Below are 11,231 nucleotides of genomic sequence, written 5' to 3' on the forward strand. Positions count from 1 at the left end.
AAATTGGTTTAATTATCCGCCAGTGGAGAGAGTCCAGTTCCTGGGGATGAGACAAACATCAGCGCCCCGGGGACAGAATGACAAGCAGATGTTCTGGAAACTCTGCTGCTTGCAATTCTTGGAGCAATGTGGAATGTATTTCACACGGAGCAAGTTTCAGCTGGCTCAGAGTCTCCAGTGTACATTTCTCTTTGAGTTTATATTTGCACATCGACGATATGTCTGCACAACAGCACATGATATTACAGCAGGGAAGATCTTTTGACGTCATTCTCGAACATGCAAGTCACACGCCAGATGAAAAGCTGAATACTTCTCTGGAAAAGCTGCCGTGCAATGCAGGAGAATGGCACAGCGGGTGCATGTTGGGATCACAACCCAGAAGCGAAACCATTTTCTCTTCTTCACTCAATGTCGTCTTTAGCAGCTTTCCCGTATAATGGCACTCTGTTCTTTTCCTTGCCTTGTCATCTGCTTCCCAAAACTTCGGGTATCTGAGTTAATTATGTCAGATCGATAGACAACTCAAACTTACACAGTTGCTCTGGAACACTTGTGGAGCTCTGAGTTGTCTAGTCCAGTTTTCTGTCGGTGTGTTCTGATCTCAAGTGTTAAACCTCTTCTTTCAGATGGCAATGAACCGGTGAAGTTGAAACACATGACTTGCTGTTTTAGTCCATTTCCCGCAGTAAAGAAACCAACTGTGTAAGAAAAGACTTCCTGCAGGATTGTTGTGTTAAGACAAATTCTGAACACCAAGCAGGCTGCACAAAAATGCACTCATATCAATTTACCTGAGGGAAGAGTCTCCGGTGTCCATTTCTCTCTGTCCCGACAGCACAGCATCTTTCTATCTCTCCGTTAACAAGACCTTTGGAACAAGTTCAAAGTTGCCCATTTCCTACGCATGACTGTAACTGACTTCCCCTGCCTCACGTAATAGTGTGTGTGTGTGTGTGAGAGAGAGAGAGCAGAAGAGCGAATGGGCTCTGCCTTCCACCAGCACAGCTTGCAAGTACGAACAAAATGGTTCAATTATCCATCAGTGGAGAGAGCCCGGTCCCTGGGGACGGGACAAACAGCAGCGTCCTGGGAGCAGGGAGACAGAATGAGAAGCAGATGTTCTTGAAACTCTTTGCTGCTTGTAACTCTGGGAACAATGTACAATGTATTTCGTACTGAGCAACTCCCAGTTGCTTCAGGAGCTGGGCGCACACATGTTTGTTGGTCTCGAGGTATGATGCTCGCGTTGGGTTTTCTTAAATTGACCTGAGCAAAAATGCCGGGTCAGTTTTCTCAAAAAGCCGCTTCGTTAAATCAGATCGGACTGCCTGAATTAGGAATGGGACAGAGGTACCATTGCAGAGAACACGGCGAAGGGAAACACTTGCTCAAAGTCAAAACAATATTGCAGATTTTTCGCCCGCGCAATCCGAGTCTGAATGAAGCCTCCACCTGTATTACACTCAATTCTGAGGGTGACACTTCAAGAAGCGGGGAAGTGAAGTGATTGTAGACAGCGCTGAACAGGTTGAAGTGAATGATGCCGTGTATGAGGAATGTCAGTCATGAAGGTAGATTGGAAAGTTTGGGGCTGCTCTCTTTGGAGAACAGAGGGCTGAAAGCTGGCCTGATTGAAGTTTTCCACGTCATGAGGGTTTTAGACAGAGGAAATAATGCAGTGAAAATGCTCCCAGGCCTGAAAGGATCGAGAACAATTTGGCAGAGATTTAAAGTCATCAGGAAAATAAATAAAAGTGACATTAGGAAGACCGTTTTCACACAGGGAGTGGGGTCAGTAAGTCGCTGTCTGACAGTGACAAAGAGGCAGATTCAATGGGAAAAGGGAATTCGGTGGGCATGTTCAATGTGACAATGTGCAGATTTACAGGGAGAAGGCGACAGAATGAGACACTTATTTACATATTGTGTTGAGCCAGCAGAGCTAAGGTGGGCCGCATGGCCTCAGTCTGCGCTGTCACACATTTCGTGATTCTGAGTGAAATCGGAGTTGGACCAACAGAACGTAGGAAATTTGACAACGGATATATTCTGCCCACCAGGATACTCCATCACAGCAATGAAGGTGTCTTGACGTCATTCTCGAAGGTACATGACACAATGCAGATTCAAAACCGAGTGTTCCTTTGAATCACGGAGTAATTTGTTTACAGTTATTCAGTTGAGGTGAGCGGAGTTGCGCATTGGGAGCCACTCCAGTTGATAGGTCGAAGCCGTTTTCTCCTGTGTGACAGTCCCACCAGCACTCCAATTTGCTGTGCTTCCAGACAGTGGATGCAGATTACTATCCCATTCTGATACACGGGCCACGATGACCCAGCTGTGGTGACAAGCTTGTGAAGGTCTGAGTGCTCTTCTCCTGTTCTCTGTCTGGCTGCTATGATCCGAATCATCAAACCTCTCTTCTCCGAGATAGGAATAAACTGGTGAAGGTGAAACACATCAGTTGCGGTGTGTCCCATGTGCAGGAGGCCCTGCAGTAATTCCCCACGCTGTTTCACACAACAGCATCCTCTCGGTGAGTTACTCTTGGCAAAAAAATCGACTGAACCAAATCAGTGTCCGCCATTGGATTTTACTGACAACGTTTATAAAATTCAGACTCACCGTTAATGTGGAGAGAGGATGCCAGACTGTAGTTTCCGCTCCTTCTGTTGAATAAAGATAATTTTAACTGTGACCAGTGAGAGGAAAAAATATGCTGTTGGTGGGAAACATTTCTATCTGAACTCGCATTCACTCTCCTGATAGATTGAAACATAAAGCTGGGAGTCTCTGGATTATGTTGTAAAGGTATCAGCATTATCTTATTCATACCGCGCTGTCACCAACTGAACGAAGCGGCTGTGTTTATATCCCGTGATGAACTGGGGAAGTTGAGCATTTACCCAAACAATGGGCACACCACCTCTCAGTGTTCACAAATCAAACTGACAGCAAAGCTTCACGTGTGATTGAATGTTCCCAGAAAGAAGACTTAGGCTCAACAGTTATCCGGAGTGAACCTACTCCTTTCTTGATTTGGAATGGAAGAAGTCGATTTTAGTGAGCTTGACGTGATTTGAACACGGAACCTTCTGATCTGGAGTCAGACGCGCTACCGTTGCACCACAAGCTCACGAATGGCCAGACACCTCTAGTCATGCTTAAGGGAAGTGATCGCACTACAATGATTTAACGTTATGAGAAACAACGGAGATCAACAGTCCATGTCTGTTCTGTCTCTCCCCTCTCTCCTTTCTCTCGAAACAATTTCCAACTCTATCTCAATAAAAAGCTGAAAGAACTGCGGATGCTGTATACCAGAAACAAAAAACACAGTCGTTGCCGGTGACCCTTCCACAGAACTGATGGTGATTGGGAAAACGTTGGTTTATATGCAGGAGATATTGTGGGAGGTAGGCGGATGCAGTAAATGATAGATCAGGACAGACCCCAAAGCGAGGGAAGAACTGTTGGACAGGAAAGGGAGTTGATAACGATCTGCGTGGGAGGGTGAATGGAGACCGTTCGTGGCTAAGAATAGGTAGTGTGTAATGACAGACTATGTGATAACAAGGCTTGGTGTGTGTGGAATTTGGATTATGGATTTCAGGCCCGAGAATTATTGAATTCGATATTGGGACCAGAGGGATGTATGGTCTCCAAGTGTAATATTCGGCGCTCTTTGTTCTGCTGGTGCTGAGCTTCGCTGGAACACTACAGCAAACCTGAGACAGAGATGTTGGCCAGGGAACAGGGTGGGGTGTGGAATTGGCGGGTAACTGGAAGCTCAGGGTCTTTTTTGCAGGCAGAACGTAGATGTTCTGTGCAGCAGTCACCCAGTTTATGCTTCGTTCTCCCCAATGTAGATGAGACCACATTGTGAGCAGCAAATGCAGTAGACTGGGTTGCGGGAAGTGCAGGTAAAGTGCCGCTTCACCTGGAACGTAAGTTTGGGCCCTTGGATAGTGAGGAGGGAGCAGGTAAATGGGCTGGTGTCACACATTCGGCAGTTGCAGGGGAAAGTGCCGTTGGACTATTGGTGTGAGAATGGGGTTAGGCTTGGTGGGAATGAAGGAAGAGTGGACCCAAGGTATAACTCCTGCCCATTTAATAGAGGAATTTGTTAAGTGTGTACAAGGAAATTTTCTAATTCACAATGTGGATGTACATACTGGGCCAGCAACCATAATTCTATTAACATTAAAATAGCAATTGAAAATAATAAATCAGATCTAAAATTTGACGTTCTAACATTGAGGAAGACTCAGGTATTAGGCAAGATCTTTCAAAAGCTGATTGAGGGCAGATGTTCGCAGGTTAAAGGACTACTGGAAAATGGGAAGCCTTCAAATATGAGATAACAAGAGTCCAGACACAGTATATTCCTGTTAGGGTGAAAGGAAAGGCTGGTTGGTGTAGGGAATGCTGGATGACTAGAGAAATTGAGATTTTGGTTAAGATAAAGAAGGATGCATATGTCAGGCATCGACAGAGAGATCGAGTGAATCCATAGAGTATAAAGGCAGTACGAGCATACTTAAGAGGGAAATCGTGAGCGCAAAAAGGGAACATGAGATAGCCTTGGCAAATAGAGTTAAGGATAACCCAAAGTGTTTTTATAAATACGTTAAGGACAAAAGGATAACAAGGGAGAGAGTAGGGCCCCTCAAAGATCAGCAAGGCGGCCTTTGTGTGGAGCTGCAGTAGATGGGGGGGGGGGGGGGGGGGGTGTTGCGGGATACTGAACGGTTATTGTGCATCAGTGTTTACTGTGGAGAAGGGCATGGAAGATATAGACTGTGAGAAAATAGATGGTGACATGTTGAAAAAATGTCCATATTACAGATGAGAAATTGCTGGATATCTTGATATGCATAAAAGTGGATAAATTCCAAGGACCTGATCAGGAGTACCCTAGAACTCTGTGGGAAACTGTGGAAGTGATTGCTTGGCCTTTCACTGAGATATTTCTATCATCAATAGTCACAGGTGAGGTGCCGGAAGGCTAGAGGGTGGCTAACGTGGTGCCGTTATTTAAGAAAGTTGGTGAGGAAAAGCCAGGGAACTAAAGACCGGTGAGCCTGACATCCATGATGGGCAAGCTTTTGGAGAGAATCCTGAGAGATAGGATTTACACATATTTGGAAAAGCAAGAATTGATTAGGGATAGTCAGCATGGCTTTATGCTTGGGAAATCATGTCTCACGAATTTGATTGAGTTTTTTGAAGAAGTACAAAGTGGACTGATGAGGGCAGAGCGATGGACGTGATCTATATGGAATTCAGGAAGGCGTTCATCAAGGTTCCTCATGGAAGACTGGTGAGCAAGGTTTAATCTCATGGCATGCAGGGACAACTAGCCATTTGGATGCAGAGCTGGCTAGAAGCCAGAAGACAGAGGGTGGTGATGGAGAGTTTCTTTACAGACTGAAGGCCTGTGACCAATGGTGTATCACGAGGATCGATGCTGGATCCGCTACTTTTTGTTATTTATATAAATGATTTGTATGTAAACGGAGGAGGTATAGTTAGTAAGTTTGTAGATGACACCAAATTTGGAGGTGTAGTGGACAGCAAAGAAGGTTACCTTGATCAGATGGGCCAATGGGCTGAGCAGTGGCAGATGGAGGTTAATGTAGATAAATATGAGGTGCTGCATTTTGGTAAAACAAATCAGAGCAGGTCTTTTACCGTTAATGGTAAGTTCCTTGGAAGTGTTGCTGAGCAAAGAGACCTTGGAGTTCAGGTTGATAGTTCCTTAAAAGTAGAGACGCAGGCAGATTGGATAGTAAAGAAGGCGTTTGGTGTGCTTTCCTTTGTTGGTCAGAGCATCGAGGATAGATGTTGGGAGCTCATGTTGCCACTGTACAGAACATTGGTCAAGCCACGTTTGGAATATTGCATGTAATTTTGGTCTGCATCCTTTCGGAAAGATGTTGCAAAACTAGAAAAGGTGCAGAAAAGATTTACAAGGATTTTGCCAGGGTTGGAGGGTTGATCTATAGGGCGAGGCTGAATAGACTGTTTTCTCTGGAGCGTCGGAGGCTAAGGGGTGACCTTATAGAGGTTTATAAAATCATGAGGGATATGGAGAGAGCAAATAGACAAGTTCCTTTCCCTGGGATGGGGGAGTCCAGAACTAGAGGGCATAGTTTTAGGGAGGGGAGGGGAAAGATATAGAAGGGACATAAGGGGCAACCTTTTCACGCAGAGGATGATGCATGTACGGCATGAGTTGCTGGAGTAAGTGATGGAGGCTGTATAATTACAGCATTTAAAATGCATCTGGATGTGTATATGAATAGGAAGGTTTTATGGGGATTTGGGCCAAGTGCTGGCAAATGGGACGAGATTAGGTTAGGATACCTGGGCTACATGGACGAGTTGGATGGAAGGGTCTGTTTCTGTGCTGTCCATCTGTGTCACTCTGTGAGACTCCATGGGATTCTCTAGGAGAAAGTGAGGACTGCAGATGCTGGAGATCAGAGCTGAAAATGTGTTGCTGGAAAAGCGCAGCATCCAAGGAGCAGGAGAATCGAAGTTTCCGGCATGAGCCCTTCTTCAGGAATTTTTAACTATAAACTATATACATTCCCTTTGATAAATATTGTGAAGTGTGAAGCCATTGCTTTAGTCCCCAAGTTCAACCTGAGCCCCACCCCGACCCTCCCCCATCCCAGTAACTCTGTTGACAGCCTTCATGTCACATTTAAAACTAGGATCGATAGATTCGTGATCAGTCGAGGGATGAAGTTACAGGAAAAGGGCAGGAAAGTGCATGTGGGGAATGTCAGATCAGCCACGATCCGACTGAATGGAGAAGCAGGCTCAAGGGGTTGAATGGCATTTTCCTGTTCCTATTTCTTATGGTTCCCGAGCCCTTACCTCTGATACAGGACACTGGCTTCAGTATGTGCCATTACTGAGAGTGCTGATGTTCCCTTGTGTAATATCAACAACTTAGCAGCTGCTGAAACCTCTTGCTCCTTTGTTACCTCTAAACATAATATGCCAATGTGTTCAGGGGAGGCGATGGCCGACTTTATTGTCACCAGACTATTCACCCAGGTAATGTTCTGGGGGGCTGGGTTCAAAACCTGCCACAGCAGATGGTGGAATCTGAATTAAATATAAATCTGGAATTAAGAGTCTAATGATGAAACCGTTGTGGTTTGTTGTAAAAACCTCTCTGGTTTCCTGCTGTCCGAACCTGGCCTGATCTTCATGTGATTTCAGATCCACTGTCAGCTGGTTGAATCTTCACTGCCCTTTCAGTCAATCCTTAAAGCTCACCTTTTTTAACTTTGGTGTTGCCAGAATGATTTATAGACGGCATAGGCTGGAGCTTTTTTTCACTGGAGTGTAGAAGGTTGAGGGTGGAGGTTATGGAGGTTTATGAAGTCATGAGGGACAAAGATAAGGTGAATAACCAGTGTCTTTTCCTGAAGGGTAGGGGAGTTCAAAATTTGGGAGTATATTTTAAGATGAGAGGGAGAAGATTTGAAAAGGACGGGGTGGGGGGCAACGTTTTTTACATTGAAGGTGGTTCGTGTGCAGAATGAACTGTCAGAGGAAGTGGTGGATGCAGGTAATGTTACAATGTTTAAACTTATTTGGATAAGTACATATGAGCCAAACACAGGGAGGTGGGTCTAATCTTCCCCCAGGTATTCAAAGGGACAGCCAGTCAGAGTGGGGCAGTGTCACACCTATCGTTGTTGTGTGGCATGTGTGACAGCTGCAACAATACGTCCCAACTCCTGTGCTCAATGCTCTGACCAATGAAAGCAAGCATGCCAAAAGCCTTCTTCACCACCCTGTCTACCCACGACTCCATTTTCCAGGAGCTAATAACCCGCAACCCGAGATCTCTTGGTTCAAAATACTGCATATGAAACAGATTTGGTGCTTGTTGGTCGACGTTAATATTTGGTGCATATCTCTTCTCTAATTTGCTAACTTATACTGAATGCCATCACTGATGAAGTCCAGTGTGCCAAAACCTGAACTTCAACATCCCTCTATTCAAGTGCACTCAAGGTCCTACCATTCACCATGCAAATCCTACGTTGATTTGACTATACAAAATGTAAGACCTCATACTTAGCTATATTAAACTCCATTTGCCAAATAACTTTAAACTTATGCAATCTAGTTCTGAACTCTCCCACCCCAGGTAAAAGACCTTTCCTATTTACCCTATCCATGCCCTCATGAATTTATAAACATCTATAAAGTCACCCTTCACCCTTCAAACTTCTGGGAAAATGACCCCAGTCGATTCAACTTCTTCCTGTACCTCAAACCCTCCAACCCTGGCAGCATCCTTGTAAATGTTTTCTGAACCCTTTCAAGTTTCACAACCTCCTTCCTGGAGCAGAGAGCCCAGAATTGCATGCAGTCTTCCAACAGTGGTGTAATCAATGTCCTCGCTGAAGAGGACTTTAAAAAACATGACTACAAGCAAATCAGGTTAGTTGGGCATGACTTTCCCATAGCAGTTTGTTTTGGCTGTCCTTCATTACTCTTTGTTTTTTTTCAGTAATGAGAAAATATTTTGTGGGATGTGATGATTGCGGGCACATCCAACTTTGCTCATTGTCCCTCATGGCCCTTGGACAGAGTAATTGTGACTACATGCTGGAAGGCAGTTGAGAGTCAGCCACATTATAGTAGGTCTGGAGGTGGGTGTGTGTCTGTGTACGCACGCATGTGCATACATGCAAGCAGGGTTCATGAATGGTAGATTTCCTGCCCTAAAAAGGACAGTTTCAGGAGAAACGCAACAGTTCTGGTAGCATCTATGAAGAGACAACAGTGTTACTGCTTTGATTTCAGTGGTCCTTCAAAACTTGGCTGGATTCAAAACATTAACTAGGTTCTCTCCACAGATGCTGCCAGACCTGCTGCGTTTCCCCAGCAATTTTGCCTTTTGTTGCTGATCTCCAACATCTGCAATTCATTATTTTAGTGAATAACTGTTTCCTGGTTGCCTGAACCGAGAGAAACTTTCACTTCCAGATCTCTTTATGAGTTGAACATAAATTCCACCAGCGGCCATGATGGGATTTGAATTTGTGTTCTCAGAAGACCTAGATCTCTAGGTTGCTCAACCATTATCACTAGATCCCAATCTTCCCTTCAATGACAATTTTCTCCTGACTATTTTCCTTTATTCATTCATGGGATGTCGCATTTTGTCTCCCACTATTGTTCTGGTAAACATCAACTTCACTTTCCCGCTGTTTCCCCATAATCCTCAATTCCCTTTCTGAGTTAAAATAAAACTTCTTAGTTTTGAATGCACTTAACAATCCAGGCTCAACAGCTGTCCTAAACATGCAATCCCTTATTTGCAGGTTATTCCCTCTGGTTCGAAACTCACCCATAAGGGTAAACTTTCCCACATCTAGCCTGTCACGTCTCCTCAGAATCTTGTTTGTAACAATAAGGTTACATCGAAATCTTCTAACTTCTATTAATCACAGGCCGAACGAATTAATTTCTCCTCATAAGACATTATTTCCTTCCCTGATAGCATCCTGGTCAAACTTCTCTGGACTGCCTCCAATGCCGGTACATCTTACCTTAGATAAAAGGCCCAAACACTTCCCAGTGTTCAGTTGTGGCCGAATTGGTGTTTGGTTTAGGTTCACTATAACCTCCCTACTTTTATAGTCAATTTAAAAACCAACCTCTCATTTACCTTCCCTATTACTCAATGAACTTGGATGAAGTGTTCATGGATGCGAGCTTGGAAATCCTCCTAGTCAGCAGCTTTCTCCATTTAACATTCAGCACTTTTCCTCCCGGCAAAGTGCACAACCTCATTTTCCCACATTCTATTCCATCGGCCAAGGTTTTGCTCATTTGCTTAACCTGTCGATATCCCTCTCCACGTCATCCTCACCACCTGCACTCCAATCAACTGTCTCTACTGCAGTCTTAGCAATAGTACATTCAATTCACATATCCAAGTAATTCATATCCATATTGTAAATAATTTTGGCCCCAGCACCGATCCCTGTGGCACATTGCTTGTTACAATTTGCGATCCTGAACATGCCCCTATCCCTACGGTATCATTGGTTAGCCAATCACCTGTCCATAGGATTTGAGTGTCTCCAATATCATGTGCATATCATTTGCTCTGACAGCAAGTCTTCCCAAACTGTCCTTGAAAAAGTGGTGGTGAGCTGCCTCTTAAATTGCTTCACAAATACGATGTGGTCTATAATAAAGGTTCAGGAGCGAGTTCCAGGATTTTGATCAATAACATCGAAGCAATGCGTATATGTCACAGTTGGAATCTTGCGTTCACACTTATCTCCTCTTGCTGATTGAAGTGATGGAGGGGAAGTTGCTCTCGAAGAGACGCCACTCATATAATCAAGCCAGACAGATCGATTGTGGCCAGAGACTCTGCCATTTTGACTTCTCATCAATCTACATTCTTTCCATCCAAGTTTTAGTCCCATCAAATTGCCGCGCAATGCTGTTACGGCTACAGTAAACTATAATAACGTGAAGATCGCTGGGATGACTTTCTACATCCGACTGCAATATAAACACAGATCACCGTTTCCAGTTTTGGTGGAACAAAAGACATCATATTGGTGGATAATTACAGTTAGTGCAAACACAGCTCGCCATCGATAAATATTAATCCTGTTCACTTCAATGGCCTAATTTCAATTCCGAAACAAAGTGCACTCGGCTGCATGTAACATAGACAACATGACAAAATTGCTCATAGGAGGAGAAATGGGACATTGAGGAGGAGTGAAATGTTTGCTTTTGGTCACCTCCACAATTGTTAGAAAAACAGGTTGAAAGGATTCTTAAAAGGTGGCTGACGTAATGGTGTGGCATAACACTCAGACAGCGGAAAGTGGAAGACCGCTTTCTCGTGGAAGAAAAAGACATTTCTTATTTCTGAAAGAACTGGAAAACAGAAGAGGGAATGAAATCTGACTTGGGAGCTATTTCCTATTTGTTGAGGATGTTGCTTCATCACAGTCTTGGTTTAGAGCATAAGCTCTTCATCAGGAATAAAGGGTGGCCGAAGGGGGCTGAGAGATAAATGGGAAGGAAGTGGAGCTGGAGGGAAGGCAGCTGGGAGTGCATTAGGTAGATGGAGGTAGGGATTGATGGTGATAGGTCAGAGATGAGGGTGGAGCAAATAGGTGAGAAGCAAGGTGGACAGGTATGACAGGTCAAGAGGT

The 11,231-nt window shown here is 44.4% G+C and overlaps 1 non-coding gene across 1 annotated transcript; it reads right to left on the reverse strand.

Annotated features, from left to right (window-relative positions):
* Nucleotides 1-3,067: 3,067 nt before the first annotated feature.
* trnaw-cca lies at nucleotides 3,068-3,139 on the reverse strand. The gene has a single exon. It is a non-coding gene; the product is annotated as a tRNA-Trp (tRNA).
* Nucleotides 3,140-11,231: the final 8,092 nt, after the last annotated feature.

The sequence above is a fragment of the Chiloscyllium plagiosum genome, unplaced genomic scaffold, assembly GCF_004010195.1.
Source record: "Chiloscyllium plagiosum isolate BGI_BamShark_2017 unplaced genomic scaffold, ASM401019v2 scaf_7154, whole genome shotgun sequence".
Taxonomy (NCBI): Eukaryota; Metazoa; Chordata; class Chondrichthyes; order Orectolobiformes; family Hemiscylliidae; genus Chiloscyllium; species Chiloscyllium plagiosum.